This window comes from Aphelocoma coerulescens, chromosome 2 (genome assembly GCF_041296385.1).
Source record: "Aphelocoma coerulescens isolate FSJ_1873_10779 chromosome 2, UR_Acoe_1.0, whole genome shotgun sequence".
Taxonomy (NCBI): Eukaryota; Metazoa; Chordata; class Aves; order Passeriformes; family Corvidae; genus Aphelocoma; species Aphelocoma coerulescens.
In genome coordinates this window covers 66,996,033-67,018,313 of record NC_091015.1, presented here as the reverse complement: position 1 = coordinate 67,018,313, position 22,281 = coordinate 66,996,033, and the positions used below count along the sequence as shown (strand labels likewise).

Genomic DNA, 22,281 nt, shown 5'->3' with positions numbered 1-22,281 from the left:
GACAAAAGCAGGGTAACCAGACTTCAGAAGATCACTGATAAGCAAAAAAACCCCCAGCAGAATATGGCTCAAATTCCCCAGCAAACTAAGCATATTTGTTTGAAGACTGATAGGTCAAAAAGCCAGAAACTTTTGAGAGCTTACATTTATGGAAACACTGGTTCTGTACCTTGATAAGATTGTGAGAACAGCCCACACTGATTCTTATTTGAAAATGAGATAAGTTGTCCTATCATATGTGAGGAAACAAAGTGGATACTCTCCTGCCCTGTCAAGAAGGCAAAGGATTTTACAGGAAATAAACAATTCCCATGGACTGCCAGCATGATCAAATAGCCAATTTTCAGACATCCTGAATAACTTTAGGGAATTCAAGTACAATATTTTAAGTTTTTATAATAGCAAGAAGTAACCTTGAGTAAAATAGAAGATGGACTTTGAACCATTAGTGGCCAAAGATAGGGTACTCATACCCAGATTTTTAACAAAAATCTTACAATCGGTAAGCATATACGGAAGTGTGCATGAGAAGCAGAAGAGAAAGCAGATCAAAGATTAAAAGTAAGTATCATTTGGTAAAGAATGCTATGTGTATTCAATCAAATGAAGAAGAGTAACAGACTGATCTAGAGATAAAACTGAAGCCTAAGAAGAGTTAATGAAACAAGAGAATTTTAAATTTCAGGAATTTGAGAAGTGACGTAAAATAAGACTAGATCTCCAAATTAGCATCTACCTACCCCCTGTGAAACATAAGAAGAAAGTCCAAAATTAGTTTGTAACTGCCAATCAAGAGCACTTAATCTCTTAATGAGCACTCAACAGCTTGTGTCCTTTATTCAGCATGACATATGGAGTGACAGTGACTTGAGCACTGCGATGCATACAACTTAATTGTGGAACTGTGCATGCCAGCACAAGTGGATAAAATTGGCTTAGATATTTTGTTAAATAGAAATCACTTTCCTATTTCACAGCATGTCACACAGAGCTTTCCTATGCTCATTTTCCCAAAAGTGATAATTCAAGTGGACTTGAAAGTTGGGGTGAGAAAAAAGAATAACTTTCCAGAAAAGTCCAGACATTTGTCCCTTCTAGGACCATTCCTTGATTGCGAAGGCTCCTCTAGCAACATTGAGGATACATACACAAGAACTGGTACAATGTATCAGACCAACATGCTACCATGAAGCAGAACAACGTTGATTAAACCTAGTTGCAGAATTGTATCATTTTTGTTAGAGTTACAGGAGTATTTAGTCAGTCACTCGCAGAATGATTTGTTATTGTTAGGACAACATTCACAGAAGGTATATAAGAGATGAATACTTATTGTATATGAGTGCCCAATAAATGGTGTGGACTTATCACACTTCCTAAGACATGCAGTCACGGCATCTGAATACTCCCAGCCACAGCTCAAGAAACTTTAATTTGCAAAGCCTGCAGCTCCAAAGTCTTCACACAATGTAGAACATATATCAACTGGAAGAAAACTCTCCTTGAGAAATCTGTGCCACTTGAGCTCAAGCGAACACTAGGTATCAGAATGTGTGCTCACACTCAGCAAGTAGAACACCTAGTTTTAGCATTCGGTGTAATTAGGTTAGTGAAATTGTTACAAAGTAGTTCTTGTTCAGAGAAATGTTAATCAGCGAACGGGAGCAGAGCACGCACTTCCAAAAGCAGGGAAAGCAGTACTCAGCCCAAAATCTCCAAGAACACTGAAAGACCTGAGGTTGAGGCGAAATAATATTGATACCCAAGGACAAACAGAAAGCCATTTCTTTCATTTAAAAGTGTTTCAGGGAGACGTAGAAATTAAAGACTCATGAGTAGCACCTGCACAGGAACAGTCAACAGCAACAATAGCAGTTGATAGAGGCAATAAACATAGGAATTATCTTTGGGTTCTGACAAAACATAGTAGTTATTCACAGTTTTTCTTGAGTTTTGAAAAACTGGGGAAGCCTCAACTCAGTTTTTGTAAAAGAAAACTGTCAGAACTATTCCAATTCTTTGAGGGAAACATAAATTAAGGCAATCCACTTAGATCAGTCCATCTGTATTTCCCATGTTTTTAAAATATTGCTCACCCAAGGAATCTATAGCAGACATTGGATAAGAGGAAATGTCCTCACATGGATAAAAAAAAAACAGTTCAAAGACAGAAAGTAACAGGTAAAAGTAATGAATAAAATATCCATTCCTCCAAGATGTCTCTTGAGTTCATTTAGTCCATGACTGTGGGTTCTATCTGTCCTAGGTGTCTTCCAGGGCAGGAGGGCTGGTTGCAAGCTGCATCAGGAGCTCACGACTGGTGTATCTATAGTAGTCCATACTTATTGTCCGTGGTTAAGTCCACTTCTCAATCACAGGCCCATCAGTATCTTGCATCTCTTTCCTGATGACCTAAGATACCATGGGCCCACTGAGCCAGAAATAATTCAGCCTATGTTGCCAGTCCACATCCACCTGAGAGACTTCATTCTTGGCTGCCCAATGCACTTGTCTGTTGTTGCGATGTTGTTTGATAGCATGACTTTGGGGTGTGTATGCATCTACACAGCATGCTTTTACAGCCACCTTCTCTACCCAGGCAGCGATGTCTTAGCACAATTCAGCAGACCCGGTGGCTTTGCCTCTGTGCTGCCAGTAGGTCATTTTCTATAGTTCTAGCCACTGCTACAGAGCATTTACTTAAAGCCAGCTGGATGGCATTCAGCTCCACAACCTGATTTGATCCACCTTGTCCCTCAATAGCTTCTGTGACTCAGCACATAGGACTCCATGGAGCAGCTTTCCATTTTCCATGTATTCCTACAATATGACAGGGACTATCAGTAAAGAGAACATAACACCTTTCATTTTCCAGTAGCTGATTATATGGTGGGGCCTCCTCAGCAGGTGTCATCTTTTCCTCCTCTGATGTTAGTATGAAATTTTCAACTTTGGACTAGTTTGTGATGACTTCCAAGATCCCTGTGTAATTGGGGTTTCCTCTTCAAGCTTGCTGTGTGATCAGCGTGACCCACTTACTCCATGTAACGTCAGTGGCATGATGTATGGAAAGGATTCTCCCTTTGAATATCTAGTCCAGCACTGGCATTCAGGATGCCAGGAGGAGCTGTACTTTAGTGCCAATCACTTCTGAAGAAGCTTGAATCCCTTTATAATATCCAGTTATAATGCCAGTAGCCCTTTTTCAGATGATCTTCATGTTGTTGGAGTCAGATATCTGCCTGAAGCACTGTTTGTTCTCCTTTCATTGACATCAGTGCCAATGAGTTGGCATACAATGATGGCATACACTGTACAAATTTCTGCCATGTGGATTGTGTACAATGAGCCTCATCTGGATCTACAGGGGACTGTTTGTTATTTGAATCCCTATGGATTACCTTCAGCACAGCTAATTCTCTCAGGTACTGGATACCTTTCTCCATGGTGGTCCACCTGCTTGGGCGCAGTGCTAGGTCATCCTTGTGAAAATACCTTTCCTTCATGCTTGACAGCAGTTGCCTCCAGAGGCTGCGTTTCTGTCTTCTTCCCAATCCCCTTGCCAGTGCTGGCATCCCAAGTCTGGGATCCCAGTTGCTTGGCTTCACTACCATGTAGTTGCACATCAGCAGCAATATCCCAGCATCAGAGCAGCTAAGTCACTAGGGGCTCACCCAACTGGTGGCTGAAATTTTTTTTGCAGATCTCACAGCTCACCTGGAGATAGGGATTGGGTGATTATCTCTGGTCCTGCCTGTTCCTCCTCTTGTGAGGGCCTGCCTTCCTCTTCATACCTCACTAAGTGAACTGATTTTGTCTTGGATTTCTTTTTCTATATAGGGGCAACTGCTACTGGCACAGGTTGTTCCTCTGGTTCAGCTGCAGTTTGAGTGGCTACAGTGCCTGTCAGTCTGCTTTCCTCCTCTTCCCCCTGAGACTGCTTTCTAGTATCAAGGAATGCACAGTAAATAGTAGCCAGGGCCCAGCACGCTGCAAAACTTCACACCTCCCTGGAATTGCTGCAGCATTTTTCCTTCAAGTATTCTGTCACTTTACCAGGGTCCTGTAGTTGTTCAGGAGTGACGTTCCAAACCATTAGAGCACAATAATCCTTCAAAAGCTGGCCCATTTTCTCCCACCTTCCATGTCACTCATGACCCTTGGGGCAGATCTCTGAATAACGTCCCTAGAAAACTCCTTCACTCTAAACATGGTGTAGACTGAGGACACATGGCAGGCTTACCACCAAAAATATTATTTCCTTAACATCTAAACAGAATTCAGATTCTCAAAATGTAACAGGCTGAAGGGCGTGGAAAAGGCCAGGAAAAGGGGGTGAAAAGCTGGGGAAAATCATCCTCCCCTGATCTCCCCACAGAGTGTGTATGATTAATAAACATGCAAAGGTAGTGCTCAAGGTTAAGAGTCGGAGAGCAACATTCAAGATACATCCCAAATGACCCTTGACGTTATCATGTCATAAATTGACATCCCAGGGTACATCAGCAAAGAAATCCTGATCCCTCTTGCTACTCTGAAAAATATCATGAGGAGTGCACACAGGAATATATACAGGCTTAGGTAAGACTCCCACATAAACTGACCATGCAACACTGTGACCAGTGGCTCTATACCTAAAATAAAAAATGCCTGGATCAAATTTGTTTCCAACCCGCTCTGGGCAGTCTGTTGTTATCTCAACCCATTGTGCCTTACCTCAGATACCAAATAAAGACTTCTGTGGTTTAGGAATAGTACTCCCCAGTTAAGTGTTCCCACTAACACACTCCAAACCATGCTGCCACTCGCTCACTTTTCCTCTTCCCCTGTGGCTGGTTGGAGAGGAGAATTGGAGGCACAAAAGGTAAAGATAAGAGGTTAAGAACAAGATACTGGATACAGCAACAATGTTAATAACAAAAAGCATACGAAAGAGAGAATGATGCACATGCAAAAATGCTCACCATGGAGCTCCACCTGATTGCAGCCATGCCACCACAACTGTTACAGTGGGGATACTGTAACACGCCTATATCAAACCAGGAGTCCTGTGGAAAAGAAATATATATAGACGGATTCTTGATAGATGTTTCAGAGAGATGTTTATTTCCCCAGCCGCATGGCCGGGCTCTGCCGAGGAACTGTTACAGTCACGGGACCAAGGGTCCTTGCCCGCGCAGGAAACACAAACCAACCAATGGGGAACGAGGCTGACCAGGGGCAGGGAACCCCCGTGTCTCCCCTTAGGGCTACATGGCGGGGGGAGGAGACCCCGACACACAACCACTCCCTTTGCCTTGGAACTGGTGCCACCCAACCACTCCCTCCACCTTGGAATCAGCACCATGTTTATTTGACCAGAAGGAACCCCTTCTCTTGGGAAAATACTCCCCCTTGCTTCCAGCAATGGCATGAAGTGGTGTAGAATAACCGCTGGAACCAAGACACCCAGGTCTTTTGCCAAGACACCTAGGATATTCCTCTTTTGCCTCAGCAAAATCTGGGAGGGTTGAAACTTTTGAATTATAAACAAAAGCAAAATCTGTAAATGAAAACTAGGAGTTCTTGATTAAATGTCTTGTTTTCCCTTACAGATACTGTACGAGAAACAACTGCAGCTCAACAAGCACTTTTGGTGGCTAAAAACATTGACTTATTTCCAACAAATCAAGAACGTTTTACTGAAGGAAATACAGATGTGTGGTGGATTGTTCATGATGGTGGTATGCTGATGTTGCTGCCTTTTCTCCTTCGACAGCACAAGGCAAGGACAACAGAAAATGGCTGGGATTTAGTTTTCTAGCACTGAATGGTTCTAAGCATATCTAATTCAATACTCCTTCACGTTGTTCAAATTATGCATGGTAGTAGCAATCACCGTGTTACAAACTGTTATAATGTATCTTTTTGGTAGGTTTGGAGAAAATGTAAAATGCGTATCTTCACCGTCGCTCAAATGGATGATAATAGTATTCAAATGAAGAAGGATCTTCAGATGTTCTTATACCATCTTAGACTGAATGCTCAAGTGGAAGTTGTTGAAATGGTTTGTTACTAAATATTTTTAAGGTGATACTGGGACTAAACTTGGGAAAACAGATTTAGCTTTTTTCAAATAAAGAGACATTAGCCCAAATACAGAAATTGAAAGATTCCAGACCCACAGAGAACAAGAAGATAAGCATCGTTGTCTTACCGTGTTACAATGCTAGTGTACATGGTGGTGAGTTTAATGGGTTTGTCAAGCAGAGTTTGAGATGTTTGATGTGTTAATTCTTACTTTATTTATGAGGACTAGTCCATAGAGCTGGTTCATTCAGGAAGGAAAAAGCTTGACTTTTTAGCAAGCAGTGAAATGGAAGGCTGAATGTGCTTAATCTAATAAGCTATGACAGATGGTATGGGACAGGATGAACTTGTCCATGTCTCTAACTGCTGGAAGAATACCTCTCTGGAATAAGGAATTCCTAGTCTCAAATGAGAGTTGTTTTTGGCATCACCAGCCTCAGCCAGCACTGAACAGCAAGACAGTATAGCTACAGTTTCACAAGTCAAGGTAGTGACAAAATGAATTTTGTAACTTTTTTCCTTTTCTAAATATGGGTCATAAACTGTTTAAGAGGAAAGGACTAAAGCTATACTCTGTCTAGGTCCACTTTTTTTGGAAACTAAGGATGTAATTTCCAGCACTAAAAGGTGACTAGCATAATGCCCAAAGTAAGGCGCATGGAAAAAAAAAACCAACCAAAACTTCTGCTCATTCTGAAGTGGGATGAAGATGAGTAAACTGGTTCAAAACTTCTACCACCACTAGTTTCTAGAATCACCAGAACTTATTAAAAAGATTTATCATGCTAATCAATCATAAAACAATTTTAGGAATTGTTTTAATTACTTAGGAAAAATTTACATGTGAAAGATTTACTATTCTTTGCTTAGACTACTAAATATGAAAGTCTAAAAAGCTGTGGCATGTACAGTTGAATGAACACAGAGTGCCATAAAAAGGCTCAGCCTTGGTTGGATTTTGAGCAGAAGACAGTATAGAAAGTTGTGCTGGTTTCAGCTGGGGTAGAGTTAATTTTTTTCATGGTGGCTGGTATGGGGCTGTGTTTTGGATTTGTTCTTGATTAAATGTCAGGGTTGGTAATATAGAGATGTTTTTGTTATTGTTGAGCAGGGATTACACAGAGCCAAGATCTTTTCTTCTTTTTGTACTGCCACACTGACAAGGAAGTTAGGGGAGGTTGGGAGGAGACACTGTTGGGACAGATGATCCAAACTGACTAAAGGGATATTCCAGACCATATGACATCATGCTCAATATATAAGGTGGGGAGAAGAGGGAGGAAGGGGGGAATGTTTGCAGTGATGCAGTTTGTCTTCCCAAGTAACCATTATGCATGATGGGGACCTGCCCATGGGAAGCATTGAATTAATTCCTTGTTTTGCTTTGCTTGTGTGCACAGTTTTTGCTTTTCCTATTAAACTGTCTTTATCTCAACTAATGAGTTCTCTAGCTTTTATCCCTCTGATTCTCTCCCAAATCCACTTGTGAGGGAGTGAGTGAGAGTCTGCATGAGCCTTGGTTGCTGGCTAGTGTTAAACCACTACAGAAATACAATTTATTCTTTTCTGCTGTGGGTAATATTTAATTCTGGGAATCTTCCAGAGGATAAGAGATACCTTACAAGTCAGTGACAACACAGGTGACTGCTGTAGATTTTTGTGTTGCATTTTAGTTTTGAGCCAATGTGAGAATATATTTCAGAATTTTTTCCTAATGGCTTCTGTTTATGGACATTTCTCACTGATGCAAGGATAATGTGTTATTTGTGCCTCTGGACAGTTTTTAAGCAAACAAGTGTACACACATGCTTAGGTGGGAGGCAATGCAGGCCCAGTTTAAATAACTGCTTTCAACTCTCACTTCGGCAGCCTAGTTGGAACAGAATAGTGGAAAGTCTGTTCCAAGTACCTAAAATTTAGATAAAACAACAATAGTATTGTTACAGTAGGATAGGTCACTGTATGAAATTGCTGTTCGAAGATTAAGTTTTAAGAATGAGGACAGAAGTGATTGATAAATTATATGCTTAGGATTACTCTATTGCCATGAAAACATCCAGGACCACTGAATGAATACAGGTATGAGATACACTGTCTAAATGTTGTTCTTCCAAGTAGTACTTTTCTTCTGGTGTTTCTAATGCCAATTTATTTTGCAGTTTGAAAATGATATTTCTGCGTTCACGTATGAGAAGACACTTATGATGGAACAGCGATCTCAGATGCTAAAACAGATGCAGCTATCAAAGAATGAGAGGGAAAGGGAGGTAGGAACTTTGACTTGACAAGATGTTCTGTGAAAAATCTGAAAGTACTATCTTTGGGCTGTGGCTTCTTATCAGTTTCTAACTAGTTAAGAACTTTCGTAACTGCATTCTGTGTTTCTCTACAACCAGTTTTACTTGTGTGCCAGTTTGGACAAATTTGGAAATATATCCTCTGAGAGAAGGCAGGTTACAACCACCCCTCCCCCCACCAGGCTCAGGAAAAAACTAATTTTCCTCGAAGAAAGTGAAAGAGATAAAAACTATTTATTTAACAAACACACCAGAGAGGATAATAATGCTAAATAGTAAAACCTCTTACTGTGGAGAAAAAAACCTGGGAAAATTTCAGAGTCCTTCCATAGGTAGACTCTCTCTTCCTCCTCAAAGCTGGGACAGGGTGGGGCCCCCTCCTCTAGGGCCTCCACTTCTGTGGAAAAGGTCCCGATGTGTTCTGATGTTGAAACAGTCCAAAAAAGAAGGGGAAAAAAAACCAAAGTCCCAGGAAAGCAAAGTTCAACTCTCTGTCTCTCTTTCTGGAGAAAAAGTAGCTGAAAACTGGCTGAAAACTGGCTCTGAAAGCAAGCAGAGTGCTTCCCTCCACTCTCCCTCTGCTGCCGCAGCTGAACACAGAGAACTGTCTCTATCTCTGCGTCCTTGAAACAAACTGTAAACTGCTTTGAAGAGTTTGCTCATTTTTTTTTTCTCTTCCCCCTCTCAGGCTCAGTTTAAAGGCATAGAAAGGCACGAAATTATTTTCTGGGCATAGGGCAGAGATATGGGATACAACATCATAAAGTCACCCCAAGACAACTTTCAAGGTTAAAGTTACGTGGGAAAAGAAATAATTTTTTATTTAAACAGATTTGAAGAGTTTTCCGGTTCTTGTTGAGTGCAAGTGTTAATTAGCAAAACATTTGAGCATCAGTGTGGAATATATTCACAGCCTTTCCAAACTTGGCATCAGTAGATAAGATTCATGATTATACAACTGGACTGATTAGCTTTGATTGTGATTTGGTTTTAGGATTATAGAATAATTTAGATTGAAAAAGACCTTTAACCTAACACTGCCACATCCACCACTAAACCATGTCCCTAAGTGCCATATCTACATGTTGTTTAAATACCTCCAGTACCTCAACTTCAGCCACCTCCCAGGACAGCCCATTCAAATGCTTGATAACCCTATCCGTGAAGAAATTTTTCCTAATGTTCTATCTAAACTTCCTCTGGTACTACTTAAGGCCATTTCCTCTTGTCCTGTTACTTATTACTGGGGAAAAGAGACCAATCCCCACCTCACTACAACTGTCTTCCAGGTAGTTGAATAGAATGAGAAAGACCTTCCTGAGCCTCCTTTTCTCCATGTTAGAGAAGCCTACCTCCCTCAGCCACTCCTCATATAACTTACAAATACACCATATTACACAATATAATACAAATCTGTTCAAATCGCACTGAATATTTTTTTTAGTTTCTGCATTATTTTGAATGTTTTATGAATCAACTGATTTCTTTCTGGAAGGAAACTTAGGCCAACAAACTATAATCCTGTAGTATCAATATGGAAATGCTGTTTTTGCTGCTCCCCTATCCTTACTATTTTGCATATTTAGTAACAAGCTTCGTTCAGCTGTAATTTTATGAATATTTGTAACTTATAAGTCCTTTCCTTTTGGCTTGTGCTTCTACCCCCTCATATATTCTGCTAACTCTTTCAGTATTATCAAGATTTTTTAGTGATGTAGAAGGTAGTGAATTCTCTGGCTTTGCCATCACAAAAATTATTTCCATCCCACGGCAAATAAGAGAACTCTACTGTGTTTAATTGCTCATTTGTAAAACAGCTAGATTGTTTTTCTTGTGGCTTTTCTTTTTTGATGTTAATCGTACAAGTCCAAGCAGTTTGGGGTTTTAATGGTTTTTTTCCTTTTATTTCTCCTCTTCTCTCTATTCATTTTTCCACCTCACAGGATTTTTTAAAGATTCCTAAAGATGCCTGCTATTATTACAATGATGTGATACTGTAAATCCTCTTTCTTATCCATGTCATGGTAGTTTTCTTTCAATTTGAGCCTGCCTAACATATTTTCAGTAACAAACCAAACTTTTCTGTACATCCTATTCAGTCTTACTGTTTCTTTATTGAACAGTAGTATCTTTCAAGTGGAGTTTGAGTGATTTATCTATTGGAGATTCTGAAGGATTTAACTTCCACATGAATAATGCTCTGTAGTCTATGGCACATCAACTGCGGAGGAGATGAAAGAATTTCTCCTCAGCTCTGAGCTGGTTGGAATCTGGACTATACTTCAGAGTTGTTTGCTTGGAAGTTTTTATTTCTTTCTATTCCCTCCATATAATTTTCTTTATTACTCACTTTTATCTGAACTTTACCATCACCGTTATAGCTTCAGTTTCTTCCTTCTTATCAAGCAGGGTAAAACCTGAGTGTATTAGTTTAAAAAAACAGTCTAGTTTTTTGTGGGCAGGAGAAAGCTGCTCAAAGCTTCTACTATGTCTGGCACAGAGCCAAGCGCTGAAGGCTCTGACAATGGGCAGGTGCTGTGACCAGCACTGGGAATGCCCGTGCAGCTGGGGTGGCATGGCCAAAAATGTGCAGCCAGAGCCCTCCTGGGGCCAGGGGAGGCTGCACGGCTGGGGCCCTCCCAAGGCCGAAGCCCTCCTGAGGGCAGGAGCAACGTGCCCAGGGCCACCCATGTGGTGCCGGCAGGGACCACGTGGCCAACGACAAAAACATGGCAAACAATTCCCCGACATGGAACACAGTCGAGATCAACCTTTTTGGCATAGCGAAGCTCAATAAGAACTTTTCAATTGATAAAACTTGAGAACAATACTACCTATGGACAAAAATTTTCTTCTGAGTCAGAGAAGAGGAAAAGTGAGGACATGTGAGGAGAACCAACATGGCAGCACCGAGGTCAGTGAAAGGAGGGAGGAGAAGGAAGTGCTTCGGGCATAGGAGCTGAGATTCTTCTGCAAGCTGTGGTGAGGACTATGATACAACAAATTATTTCCCTGTAATTCATGAAGTGCATGGGGGGGGATGCAGAGATCCACGCTCAGCCCATGAGGAAAAGTGCTCATGCTGGAGCACGTGGATGCTGAAAAGCTGTAATCTAGTGAGGAACTCGAAGAGAGAGAGAAGACCCTTTCTTCCAGAGATAGAGAGCCCTTGCTTCCAAACTAGAACAGCTTATCCTTAAAAGACTAAACCCCATGAACTAAAATGACCCACGATGTGCAGCATTGGGAAGACTGCACCGTTCGTGGGAGGGAGCCATGTTACAACAGGTCGGATGGGCTGCTATTCGTGAATGTTAAAACCATGCTGGAGAAGTTCACAGAGAACTATCCCCATGGGAAGGATCCCACGGCACAGCAGAAGAAGGAAACTCCTTTCCTTAAGCGTACTGAAGGAAGATTTTTAGGAAGTGACAAAGACTGACCAAAACCCCATGTTTTTGTCTCCTTGCACAGTCAGTGTGAAAGAGGGAGGGATTGGGAAGGAAAGGTGTTTTAAAGGTTTATTTTAGTTCTCATTACTTTTTACTTTTAATTCTGTTAACAATAAGTCTTCTTTATACTGTTTGAGTTTTGAACCTGTTTTGCCTTAGTTTTTCCCCTAATCCTTATCTCACTCATGAAGTTTTTGTTTTAATTTCCCCTCCTCTGCTCAGCTATAGCAGAGGAAAATAAGTGGATAGTTTTTTGTGAGTGCCTGGCTTCTAGTCAGTGTCAAAACCCCAACAATTTTGGTGGAGACATTCAAAATATCACTGAATTTATTTCAGGGTCTGAAGTAAAACCCTTGATAATTCCAAGAACCCCTAGTATTTACTGACTTGTCCAAGATTAAAAGTCATACCTATGTATTGTTTCTGATCAGGATATCTAAATCTACCTTGTTCTTTTGTATTTTCATAAGAAAATGTGGATAATTTTTGTCCTCTGGAGCTACAAGATGAGTAGATGTACTCAGTGTACATCAGATGTACTCAGGCCCATTCTTACTCTGATCATCTTTCCTTAAATGAGCTGAGCCATTCTTTTCATGTTTTTGCTGACCTCCAAAACATTTCATTTATTAGTATCTCTAGTTCAAATTAGCATTGCTTTTCTTTTTATTGTCTGTCTCCAGGCATTCAAATATAACCTGGTATTCCAGCTTTGAATGGTGAGTGTAATTTGGTTTCCTGTTACCACAAAGATTAGTACTTTAACCTCACTTTAACCTGAAGTGGATGCCTTCAAATGAAGCCAAGACCTTCTCAAAGAGGTGCATTTGGTTTTGTACAGTGTTCTTTTGCTGTTTCATAGGCCTGCTTTTGTCCCTGAGCAATCACCCTCACCCTTCCTTCTTCTGTCACTTTTTAAAAATAGAACTGATTTGATCTTGCCCTCTGGGTTTTCTTGTAGAACAGGGCATCGAGGACTCATCAGATTTTTGTTTACTTTCTTGGAAAACTTGGTCAAATTGCTTCTGTTTGGGTGTAAATATAACATGTGCCTGCAAAGCATAAGATAGGCAACTTAAGTTTAGCTGGCAAACATTTATTTATTTGACTTTGTCAATAGCGCTACTGTTGGGGTTCCTCCCCCCTGCCATGGGGTCCTGGGAGAGGGGACCCTGGGGTAGAGGCATGGCCTAGGCATGGGGTCTCCTGGTCACATGTACCCTAATCCTGTTCCCCGTTGGTTATTTTGTGTTCCCCTGCCCAGGGAGGACCCTGGTTGTCCTGTGATTGCTCAGCTCTTCGGCAGTCCCCCGGCCATGTGGCTGGAGAATAAAGATCTCTGAAACTTCTATCAAGAATCGCTCCCTATTTCTTTCCACGGGCCTCGCTGTCTAATGCATGTTGCAGGAGACCCCATTGCAACATGCTACAAAGGGAAAGGAAAATGTAGAGCCTCGCTCACTTTCTTGCTTCCCTTTTTGGTGGTTTTTGGCTTTTTTCTCTGGTTAACCCTCAGTAATGACTCTTGGGCCAGGCAGTGGTAATGGGACCTGTGAGAAGGTAATAATCCTTTCCCCACCAAATTGTGTTGGGTTGTGCTGTTAGGTAACATTGGCAGAAATTTGGGTGCATGCATGTGAGGAGCAAAATTATAGTTTGTGAATCATTAGATTTTTAAGGTTTTAGGTTTTTAGAGTTGGAAAGTAGCTTTCTCACATGCTTTAATTTTTTTCATGCTTTTGTTTGTAATTGAGTAAAAAAATTCACCTGAATATGTACGTATACAAAAGGACGTGACCCTCACAAAGAAGTGAATATTTGAGCTTCCCATAGAGACTGAAAGATTCAACTGGCTTCATGTTTTCACAAATGTTTTTAAAGGGACTTCATAACTAACTACTAAACATTTTAAAAAGAGCCTTATAAGCTGATACCACATCTCATCTACTGAAATGAAGAAGAATATGATATCTGCTTTTTTCTGTAGACTTTTTTTTTGTCATTGGTAACATTTTTGTCCCAGATTCAGAGCATCACAGATGAATCTCGAGGCTCAATTAGAAGAAACAGCTACTCCAGTCCATTGTCCGTTGTCCAAGATGCTCAGGCACTGCTGACTAATGATTACCAAGAGGAAGAGGTAGTTGGACATAGTGCTGACTAGACATATTTTCCATTGCAATATTTGAAGTGCCACTACTGCAAACTGAACTACACATGAACAATTTAATCATTCATTGTTATGGAGGAGTTTTTAGTCATTTTTTCTACATTCATTATCTTAACCTGTATTTCTTGTCTCTAGATGATGCTTCTGCGACATGAACTATATTCTCTTTCTCAAACTTACTTTCCGTAAAAGAAACACATTTCTGAGATTTCCTGTTTTCTTAAGAGCCAGAAGCAGGGTGTTACATTAATAAATATATTTCATGTTTTCACCAACCATTGACTTCCTTTATAGTTTCTCTGTTGAAATACTGAAGATTCGCAGAGACTGTATTGATATACTAGGTCTTTTAAGGAGATTTCTATGCTTATTTGCAAGCCATTATTAACCCATATATGTCATTACTGCTTTCTGCATGGTGACAGTGAAAGGAAATGGACTGATTTAATCAATGAGTTTAGTGTGCACTTGAAGCGTTGCTCATATCTAAAATGTGTAGCCTAGTTTGTAGAAGTGCTGTATACCATTGTATTTCCCTTTCATCATGGAGTGAGAGAGCAAAGTGTTGTGTTTCATGAATTGAATTTGGTATCAAAATAGCACTAACAAGAATGTGTTTTTGTTGTGTTTGCATTTTTATAGATGTGTATTATAGGTCCAGAATTTCTCTTGGTCTCACTGTCTTTCTAAACATGGCAAATTTTCTTCCATTGAAGTATAGTTGAACTGAACTCATCTTACAGTGTTCCTTTGAAATTTTAGTCCATCAGCTATTGTTCCATGGTATTTATAATATTGGCATGTATTTGTTAGCTTTTTTCATTCTCGTCATAGAATTAATTGTATTCATAGGAATTTCTGATTTGTGGCCTTGAATCATCGTTTAATCATCTGTGAACATAGGAAGACCATCAGACTAAGAGATATTTATATGAACCTCAGAAATTAACTCAAGAATTTGGGAATCCTGGAGGATAAGGACTAGGAAATAATTTAGGGAATATACAGAAGCTCAAAGGCATTTAAAACCACCTGCAATTACAATTTGTGAACCACTAGAGGAATTGCTTTTCTGAGACAAAAGTAGTATTCTCATCTGCTTGGGTTTTATTCGTGCTTTTTATTGACCTGCATGAAATTCTTAATCAACATATATGTGGAGGGACCATGATGATGTCTAACGTGAATAATTGGGGTTCCCAAACAGAACAGGACCTTCAACTCATGATTTAACAAGTCTCTGAATAGCTTTCAGAACTGTTAAACAAAAAGCAAACAAACAAACAAACAAACAATCACAGGAAAAAAATAAATACCTCCTCCGAAACAGAAAACTCCAAAGCACAAAAAGAATCCTGCCCCCAAATACCAATTCATTTATAATTTTCAGAGTCTTAAGTTACTGTATTTGTGTTGCATTTGATGGAAATAGAGAAGTCTATGGACAAAGTATTATGAGGGAAAGTAAGTAAATAATGTGCTAAATATTTAATCTTTCTTTTCTCCAAAGAAGCAAGGGGAATGGAAAATAGAAAACACAATATTCTTCCGACATGCGCTTTTGTGTTCTTGAAGTTGATTTGACTTTCTACTGTTAAAAGGGAAGAGAAGGCCCCTTCATGGCTAGATTGGTTGGATTTGTTATGTAATATTCATAATTTGTTATGTTATACTCTTGCAGGCATAAATAATCTAATTTAATAATTTAAATCTACAGCTAGCCTTCAATTCAGCCAGTCCCATACTGGCGTCATGAGAGTCATGTGGTAGTTCAGCTAAAGGCATGGGAAATGGACAATGTTTACAACAGTATCTGTGAAATAATGTAACTCGTGAACAATGAGAGTACTGGCTTTCAAGTTTTTCATTGGCAAAATGCCCTGATGTTAATAAAGTACTCTCTGGTGAAATTGAAATTCACTTGAGTTCATTACAAAAGTAATGTTCCAGGTAAGATGTAGTTTTGCAAATATGAACAATTAAGTACATTTTTACAAGCAATTTCACTTCATGCTAAAGTCACAATAGTCTCATATTTGTTCACAAAGTAAGGTGCATTTTTCTTTAACCTCTTTGGTTCTCCTGCTATGAAATTCCTTTTCAAAATTTTAATAATGTGTAATTTGAAAATGCTAGTTTTGACTGAATCTTGCGGTGATTATTTGTTTTGTGGCCAGGCCCAGCTGATCCATGATAGAAACACTGCCTCACACTCCGCTCCAGCAGTTGAAGCAAGTGTGGCTGCTGCTATGCCAGAGAAAGTGCAAATGACCTGGACTAAAGAAAAGTTTGTAGCGGAAAAGCATAAAAACAAGGATTCAAATGTGTCTGGCTTTAAAGATATTTTCAACATGAAGCCGTAAGTATGCATGTGGTATGTGGAGCTTTTTATTTCATTGTGTTTATTTTAATGGGGGGAGGGGTTCTAGTTGGTTGTTTTATCTGGGTTTTGTTTTTTAAGTGATTCTGCTTTATTTAAACTTGAATACAAAAATAATCTTTTCATGCACTTCACTTAAATGGCATCCTTATAAAAATAGTATGTACTATGGGTACATTATGGGTCGAATGACTGTAAAGAGAATGTTTTGAGTGAAGTTTAAATATAGCAGACTTCAAGCTGTAAACTCAACATCTGGATTGTACCAGAAAGCATATATGTTAAAAAGCTTAATGATAACTTCTTCTTTCTCCCTCTGTGTGAAAAATTAGTGTATTTTTGTTGTGTTTGGTACTAGAGGGAGTACCAAAGAAGCAGATAGTCTTTCAAGACACTTAGGTTGTGTTTTTGATTTTGGGTGCATGTTTTTTTGGGTGTGGGGGGTGTTTTATTGAACAAAGGAAGAGAGGGGGAGTTGGGGGTTTTTTTTGGTTGGTTGGCTTTTTAATGGACATTCAGTGCTCATCCTGTAAATTAAAGCAATATAAAACTTGTCTAAATATGTATGTCTTGCTATATTAAATATTTCCTGTTTTAAATATTCCCTAATGTCTTCTTCTTAGATAGATAAGAGCTACTCCTTGTGTCAAACCAATGTAGTAGACACAAAAACAATTACAGAAGGAAATCAGTTTGTTTGTTTCCTCATGTTGTGATTTTAGAAGAATAGCTTAAATTATTTTCTGCACATGACCAAACCAAAACTGTGGATGTCAAGGGAAATCTTAATATCTAAAGAAAACATATCTTAAATCTAGGACTTTTAGGCAATGCAGTTAGAAAGCATATTTAAAATCAGTACCTAAAATCCTAAGTTGGTTTGTGGATTTGCTTTGAGCTCTTTAGAAACAGTTTGCCTTCTGCAGATTCCAAAAATTATTGTGCTCATGCTCTAAAGCATTGTCCTGGGCTGCATTATACTCTAATCTTTAAGGGCTTTTAAAATTAGTATCTTTGAAATAGTTCTTATCACTACTTTAGAATTGTGCAAGACACTGATTTCAGATATTATTATTTTAAAACTACAATGTGTAGTTGGGTAGAAATTACAGTTCAAACTTGGTGTGCCTGTACAGTATATTAATATCGTTGACTTAATAATGTACCTGATGGCATAATTTTTTCTTTCTATGCATTTGCTTCCCTTTCACATAGAGAATGGGGAAATCTGTAAGTCTAAATTTCACTTCACTTAAACAACATAGGCTGGGTTCTCTGGTTCTTGTGATCTTTTACATTTTATGCATGTTTTTAAATCATAATTTGCAATGCATTTATTCTTTTGTTCCTTTTTAATATAATGTGATATAGCACGTGCTGAAAAAATATTCATCATTGTGACTTGTTAATGTTCTCTTAAGTATTATCAAATTTCTATTCAAGCTAAGTCACAAAACATGTGTTTTAGTTTCTGTAAGAATATAAATATTGACAGTACTCCTCTGCACCAGCATAGTATTTAGTGTTCTAATTAACTACATTTAAAATTTAATATATTTTTATTCTGGAAGAATAGCCTCTCATTGTGCTATAACTACTTGCACAATAAGGAATATTTGTTCACAAAGGGAACTTTCATGTTTCATCAAAAGTCAGTTCTTGCCTGCCTTCTACCAACCCATGCATGTGTAGAAATAACATAAGTTCAGACATATATGACAGCACACAAAAATGGGATACTACCTCTCTTGAGTGAAATTCACTTGACTGCTCTGCTTTTTTTTAGAGTTCAGCATTTTCTTAATTTTATCTGCTTAACAAATTGAGCTTCTTTTGAAAATTTGGGAAGTTTACTTTGTCTACTAAGTATGATTTCAGTTCTACCAATGTTTGAAGGATAAGTGATGTTAGTAAGCCTCAGTTCACATTTTACACAATGCAAGCCTTTATTTCAGTGCTGAATTTTTTGCCCACTGTCACAAAGTTACACCCTGCGTGTTATTTTTAGTTTAACAATGTTTCAGCTTCAATATTTATACATCTCAATTATACAATCTTGCCTTTCTTCATAGTTCTTGTTTGGTCATCTCAAAATGCAGTTCTGCTTCTAAAAAACTGAGCTTCAAGCATTCCTTTGTTCCATATATGGTTCTTGTGCAGTTGGTTCTTAGGATAGATGGGCATCGTGATAGAAAATCCCCCAGGAGGGACTGATAAACTCAGTTTTAGAAATGTCATTCTCTTGTAGGGGGAAGATTAGGGGTGGCAGAGTATAGAGAATCAATTGAATTGGTAGGGCTGTTTTTCACTGGCCACTAAATTTCAGGCCAAATGCATTTTAACTATTTATTAAAAAAAAAAAAAAAAAGAAATCTCTTTTTGGGCAGCAGATCTTTTGGATAAATGGACTAAGTTAGAGTTTGAATATTTTGGTCACATTGTAGCATATGACTCATTTCCAGCCATGGCTAACTTTACACAGATAGCTGTTTCTCAGGAACTGTAAGGAAACTGTTCTTTTATTTTGTTCTGAAAAGCAACTAAACCATACAAGTGAAATACTACAGTAAGGACTTTTTTTTAAATCCTAGCCGTTTTTTCTTCCTGTGCACAAACCTACAACAATTACATTTGTAGATGCATCAAGGAAAATATTAGGTAATGTTGATAATGTAAGGGAATAGGCTCAATTTCAGTTCACTGCTTACTGCCTTACTCTTACGGTGTGAGAAGCTAGTAATTTTTTCAAAATTCTGTGGTGTTTCTGAATTTTCTTCACTGGCTTATAGAATTTTGTAATGTTTCCAAAGGAGCGTGAATAAAACCTTGTACTGTACAACATAAATACTGTGATCTTTCCATTGCATACCTGTAATTTCATTGTCTGGGAATTCTTGTATAAATCCAGTTACTTTTTTATATAACTCAAACTGGATTCTTAGTGGTTCTTGTCTGAACTTTAATTTCTATTGAAACCAAAGTTTTGATTCATCTTGGTAAAAGATAATTGACAACTGGAAGATTTGTGCATTCTGACAAATTACTTAGAACTGCTTGAATTTCAGACTTAAATGTTCTTGTCAAAGGTATTGAATTTTCTTATTTATTTTGAATATGTACAAATATTAGTGTCCATGAAAATAGCTTGGTTTACATACTTGTAATTTCAAATAAATAACATATGATTCAATTACATAAGTATTATGACAGTGCTTAAAAATGTTTCTTTGCATGCTAGAAATCAGTCAAATGTGAGAAGAATGCACACTGCTGTGAAGCTCAACGGAGTAGTGCTTAATAAATCACAACATGCTCAGCTAGTTCTCCTGAATATGCCTGGACCTCCTAAAAACAGAAAAGGGGATGAAAACTGTATCCTCTACTGTATTTATTCCATATTTCTTGAAATTGAGGGTTTCATTTTTGTGATTCTGCCATTACCTGTTGGGATAACCATTAGTAAGTATGGTAAGCATAAGTCTGCCTTTAAGAAAGTGACACAAAGAGAGTTATAAAAAATCTTGGTAGCGCTGAGGGAGGGGGATTTTCTATTGGTATAAAGCATTTCTTAACTTTGAACTAATTTTAAAATTTCCTACTTTTATCTTTTTTTGTAGGTGACTAGGGAAAAACTAGGAATTTCCCCCAAGTTAGGCCTCACTTCCACTTGAATAACCAGTAATGGGACAGTAAAGGGTGACACATAAAAACTCTTTGATGAAATTGTTGAACTCTATTTTCGCATTATATGTCAGACTTTTTGAGAGATTACTAGCTATTTTGTTTCTCTTCTGAATAAATTCCTTGACCAGATGGTATTTCAGACATGGAATTTCTGGAAGTTCTGACAGAAGGTCTGGATAGAGTTCTCCTAGTCCGAGGCAGTGGACGTGAAGTGATCACCATTTATTCTTAATCTGTTTGCATGTGTTTTTCAAACACCATACACCACCACCATAAGAAGACAAAGTTTTTTGCTATAATTTGAGCAACTTCATTGTGTTCTAGTGCGTTGAAAATTACCTGCAAACTGAATCTTATGATGATGTATTCTTTTTTTCCTAGTAAGATGTTATATTTAAATAATATTTTAAGCAAATTTATGTAGAAAATATTTCTATGGGGAATTGATAAATGGTGGATGGGTTAGGATATTTATGTGTGTGTAGCATATTCTGACACTTCTTAAGCTGTGGTAAAACAAAAAAATTGGTAATGCAATCATATTTTTAAAGATATAGAAATATAAGCAACTTCTGATTATTTTAATCTTTGTTCTGCATCATAATAAAAGGGAAGGGTTGTAGGAAAGGTTGTCTTCTTTCTTTACCAAAATGCTGCTGTGTTGCTTCTGTTGGAATTAGTCCTGGTTCAGGAACCTTCCTTCAGAGAGATATATATATAGCCAGTCAAATTTGTCTATGACATGCATAGAGTGTTTCCCTGAAGTTCATGATTTGCCATACCTGTTAAAAATAATATTTCTGTATTTAAAATACTTAGGTAGCTGAAACCACCAGGTGATAGCAAATAGACAAGCTGTGTGGGTTCTTTTCTATGAGGTACTGGCAGTTAACCATTATCTTACACCATTATACCAATGATGAAACATGAGAGCATCCAACTCATAGGAAGGCGATGGTGCAGAAACTTCACCCGGTTCCAAATATAATTTAACAGTTGATAAACCACAGCAAGGTGGTTAATGAAATGCAGTCTCTTGTTTTCAGATATGTATATTTTGAAAATGTTGTATGTATGCTGCTGTTTGAAATAAAATCTGCTTTTCTCAACTGAACTAGCTCCTAAGTGTTTTTCACTTGAAATTTTTGAACAGTTTAGCTTAGGTGTTCAATAGAAACTTTTTGCTTCTTTTATAATTCTGTTCCTTTCAGGCACTCTTTAGCTTTGTAAATGTTGTTTAAGATCTAAAGTGTATCAGAAGATTGTCCTGCTGTAAAAAGAATGGGTCTATTTAGACATATAAACACTTATTTTGGTTTTTCTTTTTCTTATTCCTTTGTAATACAATCAAGACATCTGTTGCTCAGCCTAGAACAGCAGTGATGCAGTGCCCAAGTACCTGGCTAGGCTCAAGGCCAGGGTTTTTATCATAACACTCTCAGCTGAAGTAAGACAAAGCTATAAACAGCAAAAGCTGAAAACAGCCATTACCTGTCCCTGTGGTTTGATGCACAGGAACAGAGGGAACAAAAAGGTAATCAGATGACCCAGTGAATTCCTGATGACTCAAAAACACTGCTGGGTTACATCAAAAGGCACTTGGAAAGGCATGCTGCACACCAGAATGCCCCCATATACCACTGAGTGTGACTGCAGCTGTGTGCCTTGAGTTTGGAATAGGTTTATGCATAGTCGCTCAGAGGTACCTTGGGGGTGCACCAAAGACACTGCAGGGGCTCTTAGGTGCAATGAAAGGCACATGGAGGCCCTGTGGACAGATGAGAAGGCATATGAAGGTTCTAGATTTGCACAGCAGATCAATTGAATTAAAAAGCATTCTCAGACCAGTGAGGAGAAGAAAAACATCAGCAGATGCCCCTACTGCACTCCAGGTGGCTGTAGGCTTTTCATGGGACATATTAAAAGGCACTCCATGGGCTGTTGTGCAGGGCCATCAGCAGGCATTTATAGACAACTGTAGATGGCTTATAGTAAAAGTAATGATAAAAATTTAGAGATAAGCTTTCAGAGCCATCAGGGACCTACCAAAGGCTCTATGAGTGCCCTTAGGTGCAAGGCAAGACTGACAGGGGTTTCTGTGGGCATAACAGAAGGTATTTGATAAACTTACGGAAGCGGTAGAGAACAAACCTTCAAGCTGGAAAGTACAAAACATCAACTTAGAAAGGAAGCTTTCAATGATCCAACAGCAGATGGGCTTCTGAGACT

The 22,281-nt window shown here is 38.6% G+C and overlaps 1 protein-coding gene across 1 annotated transcript in view; it reads right to left on the bottom strand.

Moving 5' to 3' along the window:
• The window catches only part of LOC138105167 (solute carrier family 12 member 7-like), a 64,897-nt gene that overhangs the window by 22,209 nt on the left and 20,407 nt on the right, over positions 1-22,281 (bottom strand). The gene's annotated exons all lie outside the window — the stretch shown is intronic.